Here is a 7,500-nt window from a genome sequence, read left to right as displayed (position 1 = left end):
CGTCTGATAATGTGAAGACTTTGAAATTAGTTCATAAGAGACCCCCGAGCGTTTCAAAATACCGTCTCGTGATCAACAGGATTCGCGGGTTACTGTGTTATTGAGAAAACTCTAACCTGAGATAAGCCTGAGAGTGAGGAAGACGCAAAACTCTGTGTGTCAGATTTTTTATCTTTTCTTTCTTTCATTCTTGTGTTTCTTTCTGAGGATTATCGCTTTTGTATGTTGTCGAAATAGTTCACTTTTTTTTTTTTTCTTCTTTTTCCGTGGATTTCTTATACTAGGTTGGAGTTTCCCCAATAGTACATACCTGTGTGGCCCGTGGAGAAGACAGCGGAGTGTAGGAAACATTCACTTCTTTGGTGCGATAGATACAATGTGCAAACAAAACGGCAATACGCAGGAAGTTTTTATTTATTTATTTATTTATTTATTTATTTTATTTTAACTTTTTTTAGGCAGCAGCAGCAGAGGGCGAATGCATTACTCTGCTGTAGATCTATTAATACCATGTAGGATATTGCATTAGTGGCGGGGCTGTAGAAAGATAACGGCAGGGTTGGTATTAATAATGGAAATGTCTTTATGCTTGACCAACAACATCGCATCGAAGGCACAATTTCACTGCAGCATTCACCGCCACCAACAGATCCGTGCTTGCTTACGTCCCCCGTTCCTCTGCCATATGAACGTTACGGAACCAGAGACCTTTTTGTTATAATTGTCACCAGGTTGGGGATTTCTGATAAGTGTGAAACCAGATCAAGGTGCGGGTGATGCCAATTGTTTAGAAACATTACCAAACAACTGTGAAATCGGGCCTAAAGCAGCCGGACATAATATTATCATACTTCGAGCGTGGCCTGCAAAAACTTGAGGCGAATTCGGGCCAGTTCCAGGCTCTCGTCGTAAATTTCCAAACGAAACACTGCTCTTAGTTGTTCGGGAGCTTACTAACATGGAAGCGTTTTGGTTGGATAGCTTGCGAAAAGACTGGAATGGCCAGATATTGCCTTACCGGTTCCAAGTTTTGATACGCTCCCACACGAAAAAGTAACAGCCAAAGTTGATTGTGGAATCTGATCACGGCTGAAGTACTTTTGTTGGTTATCTAGCAAACGTAAAAGGATGGCTGTGGGACCGGCCCAAAGACTGAACATGCGACAGCAGAGTAGGTAAAGCCTCGGGTTCTCAAGATACCTATCCATAAATCTGAAAAGGAAAAAAAATTCCGTTGCTTAAACATGTTTATTTCATATTGTTACTGTTATGCTTGTCCTTTGTGAAAACTCAGAGGAATGTTAAAAAAAAAGTGCATGGACGCACATACGAAAAAAGAAAAAAAAGTGGACGATCTTTTTCTAGACTACAGGACTATTTAGACATAAAAAAATTATAATGATAATAAAAAAAAAAAATATGCCTAAAAAGTTATAGGTGAATAGCGGGAATAATTGTGTGACAGCGAAGGAAATGAGAAGTGTAATGTGCCCACGCCAAGACTGGGTTCCGCCGATCAGTCTTTCATTTGATGAACAGGAACATCAACGAAATGAAGATGTAAGGAGAGCAGGAGTGGAAAGCATTATGGAAGTGATCAGATAAAAAAATGAGATGGTTTACCCACTTGTGAAGAAGAGAAGACCAGGAACTGATTAAAAGAATGGAGAAAACCAGTTGAGGGAAGACAGAGAGTGAAATGGAGAGATGGAATTGCGGTAGATCTGCAAAGGAGGGGAGGCACGGAAGATGCAAGGGACAGAAATAACTGGAGGAAGCTGTAACATAGCGCCAACCCCTCACTCCAGGGAAACGGCGAAAGGAGGAGAAGAAACAACCGCGAATTTCAGAGCCACGGTCGGCAAAGAGAAAGAAAAGAGAAATCAATATTTAAATGCATTGTTCAGTGTATCACGTAAGAAAGACTTACGTAGACAGGAACACGGCGTGAGGCACCCCTGCATTCTCGTGTTAGAAGTGAAGGTCCCCTCTAATATTAATCGCTTTGGGCTTGCGGTCGCTGGCGCCTCTCCTCATCGCCATGAGGGAAGGAAGTGAAAGTAACGCTTGGGCTCAGTTAAGGGAAGAGTGTTTCATCTGAATCTTGTGGTTTGTGTTGTTAAGGGAAGAGTGTTTCATCTGAATCTTGTGGTTTGTGTTGTTAAGGGAAGAGTGCTTCATCTGAATCTTGTGGTTTGTGTTGTTAAGGGAAGAGTGTTTCATCTGAATCTTGTGGTTTGTGTTGTTTGTTTTTAAAAGTAATTTTCCTTCTTTTCGTCGATTCTTTCTTTCCTTCTCTTCATTCCGTCCCTTCTCCCTCCCTTCTTTCATTCTGTTCCTTCTTCCTCCCTTCCTTCCAACGCTTTATCCACCGTCTCTTCTTCCTTCCCTTCGTTCATTCATTCATTCTGTTCCTTATTCCTCCCTTTTTTTTTCCTTCCCTCCCTTCCTTCATTCTGTTCCTTCTTCCTCCCCCCCCTCTCTCTCTCTCTCTCTCTCTCTCTCTCTCTCTCTCTCTCTCTCTCTCTCTCTCTCTCTCTCTCTCTCTCTCTCTCTCTCTCTCTCTCTCTCTCTCTCTCTCTCTCTCTCTCTCTCTCTCTCTCTCTCTCTCTCTCTCTCTCTCTGTTGACATGAAGTCCAAGTATCTTTGAACAAGTCGCTACGATTTATTTGGCTTTGGTTTTATTTTCTTCTTCTTCTTCTTCTTCTTCCTGTTGTTGTTATTATTATTATTATTTTTTTATTTTTTTATTTTTTTATTTATTTATTTATTTATTTTTTATTTTATTTTATTTTATTTTATTTTATTTATTTATTTTTTTATTTTTATTTTTTTAAGACAAAGGAAGGACCGTTCAAACTGGAAAGGAAGAATTTTTTGCTATTAATAGGCGATGTACGATATTTTTATTTTGGTGTACGACTGCCGCGCCGCCCCGTGTTTCGGTCTTTCCCTCCCGTCACCGCCAAGCCTCGGAATGGTGTGCGGGGGAGCCAAAGACCACCTGCTCATTTCATTTCACAAACACCAATGAAAATGAGCGCCATATGACCACGATGTTGCGCCGCATTCCAATTTTAAATCAGTTAATTAAAACCAATAAAAAATGTTCATAAAGGTATGAGTTTTTTTTTTATCCAGTCTCTCTCTCTCTCTCTCTCTCTCTCTCTCTCTCTCTCTCTCTCTCTCTCTCTCTCTCTCTCTCTCTCTCATTTTTTTTTATATCGACTGACTGCGAGTGTGACTGATCAGAATTTGTGGAGAAAAATGAGGTAAGGACAACAAAATATAAAATTTACGGAACATAATTCTTTGTAGTAAAGAGAAATAGAGAAGTCAGACATCTTTACAGGAGTGGCAGAGGCGCACAAGTTGACAAGGACGGACGACAGGGAAGTTTCCTTGACTATGTGCGTCGATGCGCAGCTTAGTTATCTCGATATACAAGGTTTTTCTGGTTCAAGTTTACTCGTAGGTAAGATGCGGGGAAAGAAAACCGAACCTGTTAATGAAGCTAGTCTCAACTAAGGATCCGCCCTCTTGCGATGAGCTGCTCCCGGGTAAAATTTGAGTCTCTAGGGGTAACGTCTCTGGGGGGTTTGTAACCAAAGGACGGTAGGAACACTGCAAAGTCCCACGTCAGGACCAGCACGAGGCAGAGCAGCAGGATGGTGACAGTGACATAGCCCAGAAGCTGCGAGGAGGAACCCTCCTTTTTCTTTTTCTTACCGTGACGGGAGGAGGGTCGAGGTGGGCGAGTAGTGAAGGTGAGGTGGAAGGTCGCACTCTGGTCGTCTTGCCACTGGTGTTCGAGGCGATAGTTCCCAGGCAGTCTGAGGTGCAGCCGCGACCCGCCCTTCACCTCGATGCTGGCGGAGGTGGCCTCGCCCTGCCACTCCACGCGCCCCTATTTCCTGCCTCTGCCCCACCGTCTGTGCATGCCACTCAGCTTCTTGTCCGCGTCCTGCAGGCGGCGCTGTAATTTTCTGCTCATTTGTAATTTTAAAGTGATTTTATATTTGGATATGACGGAAGTAGGAAGCTCCTCCCAGGCAGCAGTGAGTCCATGCCTGCTCTCCTGCTACTTGCAATAAAGTCTGAAGACTAAGGACGAGTGAGTCAAGGATCTTGGCACGCCTTTTTTGTGAATCCCACGTGATGCAGTGTCCTATATATTATGAAAGTCTCTGCTCACATCATGACTATTTTCAAAGATCACAGATATGACCAGGTAGGTTCTCGAGGCTGTTCTGTCCGTTAATAGTGTATAGTCTTGTTAATCTGTAACTAGAATCATAAAAAAATATCATCCTTGAAAATCCGTGTAACTTAGGTGCTGTTGTTTATAAAGAGCACCCCAGCTGTGCTTCTCACACCGAACTCACGACACCAACACCGATTTCTACTAAGCTGAATGATGATGGCAGTAGTAATGATGATGATGATGATGATGGTGATGGTGATGATGATGATGATGATGGTGGTGATGATGATGGTGATGGTGATGGTGATGATGATGATGGTGATGATGATGGTGATAATGATGGTGATGGTGATGGTGATGATGATGATGATGATGATGATGTAATAATAATAATAATAATAATAATAATAATAATAATAATAATAATAATAATAAAAATAGCAATAACAACAACAACAACAACAATGATAATAATAATAATAATAATAATAATAATAATAATAATAATAATAATAATAATAATAATAATAATAATAATAACAATAATAATCACAGCAGAAACTGGGGTCTTCCTGGAAACCTGAATCGTAGGAGGAACAACACAACGAGGGAGGTCACGAACATCTCTTAATGGCACCAAACGTTTGGACTTCCTTCCGTCACCTTCAGCGGTTCTAAAACAAGACACGAAAACAATAATAATTAGCCATAATATAAAACCAAAGTAAAAATATAGGAATTAGTTTTTTAATTCCTATATTTTTACTTTGGTTTTATATTATGACTAATTATTACTGTTTTTGTGTGTTTAAGAACCGCTGAAGGTGACGGAGGAAAGTCCAAATGTTTGGTGCCATTAAGAGACGTTCGTGATCTCCCTCGTTGTGGTGTTCCTCCTACGATTGAGGTTCCCAGGAAGACCCCAGTTTCTGCTGTGATTATCATTGTTATTATTATTATTATTATTATTATTATTATTATTATTATTATTATTATTATTATTGTTTTTTTTTTTTTTTGTTGTTCGTGACCTCCCTCGTTATGTTGTTCCTCCTAATAATAATGATAACAATAACTAACAGTGCTAATGAAAACACCACATGGTAACGTTGTCATGATGGCGGTGGCGGAAGCAGCGGGAGGAGTACGAAGGGAATAACCACAACGAGGAAAGGGGGAAGTTTATTGTATTATTGTTGGATCGATGAGTTATGGGAAGTACCGTCAAAAGATAATAAATAAATAAAAAAAAAAAAATTATTATCAGATAAAATGATAATAGCGTCTCTTCTTTTTACGTGTCCATGAGATTTTTTAATGTAAGAGAGGCGCTGACCAAGGCCAACAAAAAGCAACAATAAAAAAAAAGTTCCACTGAGATGCCAGTCGCAAAACAAAAGTCAAAAGTCTCATACAAAATTGGAGGATAAGTGTCTTGAAACCTCCTTCTTGAGAGAGTTCAAGTCACAGGAAGAAACAAAAACAGGTAGGGAGTTCCAGAGTTTACCAGAAAAAAAAAAGATTGATAACACTGGTTAACTCTTGCATTAAAGAGGTCGACAGAATAGGGGTGAGAAAAAACAGAAAGCCTTGTGCAACAAGGCCGCGGGAGGAGGGTAGCCATGCAAATAGCAAGATCACAAGAGCAGTTAGCGTGAAAATAGCATGCTAGTATTTAAGTCACAGGAAGCTGGTTTAACGAACACAAAAGTTAGTAAACTTGCAACATTTTATTTGGCTGAAATATATAAAGTACGTATATCTCGAGTGCAATAACAAATCAAAGTACAATGATTTTCGTGGCCGTCATGTCACCAAGCTATTTGATTGACCACAGCAAGGCGCTTTAGTTGACCTTGACCTCAGTCCCACACGTTCCCATGTGAAGTGGTGGCAGGAGGAGGCGAGGTGTTGGAGTATGAGGAGCTTACGGAGCACAAGCAAGAGGGGCCACAGGCTGCTGTGTGCTCCAAGTGATTTGGCGGTAAGGGAATGGTTATCTGAGGGGTTTGGAGGATGGAGAGAGAATGTGGAAGGATGGAGCTAAGGAAGAAGGGCGGAACATGAAGGTAAAATGGTAAGAAAGGTGTGGAGGTGCGCACGGAAGATTGCGGGAGCGGCTGAGGGAGAGAAGTAGCCAGAGGAATGTCGGCGCCAGCACCCACCCCCTGAGCACCCTTGCATGCATTCAGGCAGTTAAATGTTTCCTCCTCGTAGGCGGTCTCTGGATCACCCTTTACAACTGTCTCATCTTCGCTGTCCTCAGGCCTCCCCGGGGCGTGATGTGGGGCGTGGTGGGTCGTGTGGGACGTAGCAGCATACAAGAGGTCGTCCTTGGTGGCGGTGGTGAGGCAGCTGGCCAGGCCGCGCACTTCCTCCAGGCAGGAGATTAGTTCTGTCGTGATAGAGGAAGCGATCGCTGCGTCTTGGTGCTTGTGAGTAAGGTATCTGTGCAGAAGTCCCAGGCATAAGTCCCTTCTCCTTACCTCCTCCTCTTTTCCTTTCTCTTTTTCCTTCTCCTCCCTCTCCAGCCCGTCCTCCGCCGTGAAAACAGCACCAGGTTCCTGCTTCAGACCACCACCGTCAGCTGACGTACTGCACCGCTGGGCGTCGCACAGAGCCGCCACGAGGCTGATCGCGGTGACCACTTCGTCGGCGAAAAACGAGCAGTTCTTCCTCATGAAGGCAGCGAAGGCGGTGCGGTGATGGGCGGCAGGGAGGAGACAAAACACTTCTCTTAGCGTGACGCGCGGCCACCAGCAGGACGGGGACAGAGCCCTCCGAGGCCACCATTCGCCCTGCCCCTGGAACTGATGGCTGGCGTACAAGATCACGCCCATGGCCACAGCATGCTTAAGCACCGCTTCTTCCTGCTGCTGTCGACAGCCTAGCTCCAGGAGTGGCATCGTCAGAGTGTAAAAACGCCCAAGGCCTTTACACAAGGCGAAGATCAGATGCTCTGTTCTCGCCGTGAGTTGCCCTGCATTACCTTCCTCGACAGGAGCAAGTCCGGTCTTTTGCCTCAGCATCGCTGCGTCCTCCCGGAACTCTGGGAAGACCAGCGACTTCCTGAGCAGTCGCACGAGGACCCCTGTGATGCTGCTGTCCGCTAGAATCACTCTGGGAAGATCAGCCATGGTACTACATTGCATATTTACCTTTTCTTCGTTTTTTGCCTCCTCAAACTCCTCCTCTTCCTCCTTCTTTACCTCGTAGACATCCATTTCTCGTTTTCCCTTCTCGCGCCATTCCTCATTTTCTTGATCGCTTCCACTCTCCTTCCTGACCTCCCGCC

The 7,500-nt window shown here is 43.5% G+C and overlaps 1 protein-coding gene across 6 annotated transcripts in view; it reads left to right on the top strand.

Annotated features, from left to right (window-relative positions):
* Positions 1-3,122, top strand: part of LOC135092251 (histidine ammonia-lyase-like) — a 44,496-nt gene extending 41,374 nt beyond the window's left edge. For all 6 annotated transcript variants that reach the window (XM_063990630.1, XM_063990627.1, XM_063990628.1 and 3 more), the window contains exon 18: positions 1-3,122. This exon is cut by the window's left edge and continues 1,020 nt beyond it. The gene's annotated coding sequence lies outside the window, so the exon portion shown is untranslated.
* The last annotated feature ends 4,378 nt before the right edge of the window (positions 3,123-7,500 follow it).

The sequence above is a fragment of the Scylla paramamosain genome, chromosome 39, assembly GCF_035594125.1.
Source record: "Scylla paramamosain isolate STU-SP2022 chromosome 39, ASM3559412v1, whole genome shotgun sequence".
NCBI lineage: Eukaryota > Metazoa > Arthropoda > Malacostraca > Decapoda > Portunidae > Scylla > Scylla paramamosain.
The sequence above is the reverse complement of the archived record's forward strand: the minus strand, read 5'-3'. Positions and strand labels throughout refer to the sequence as shown.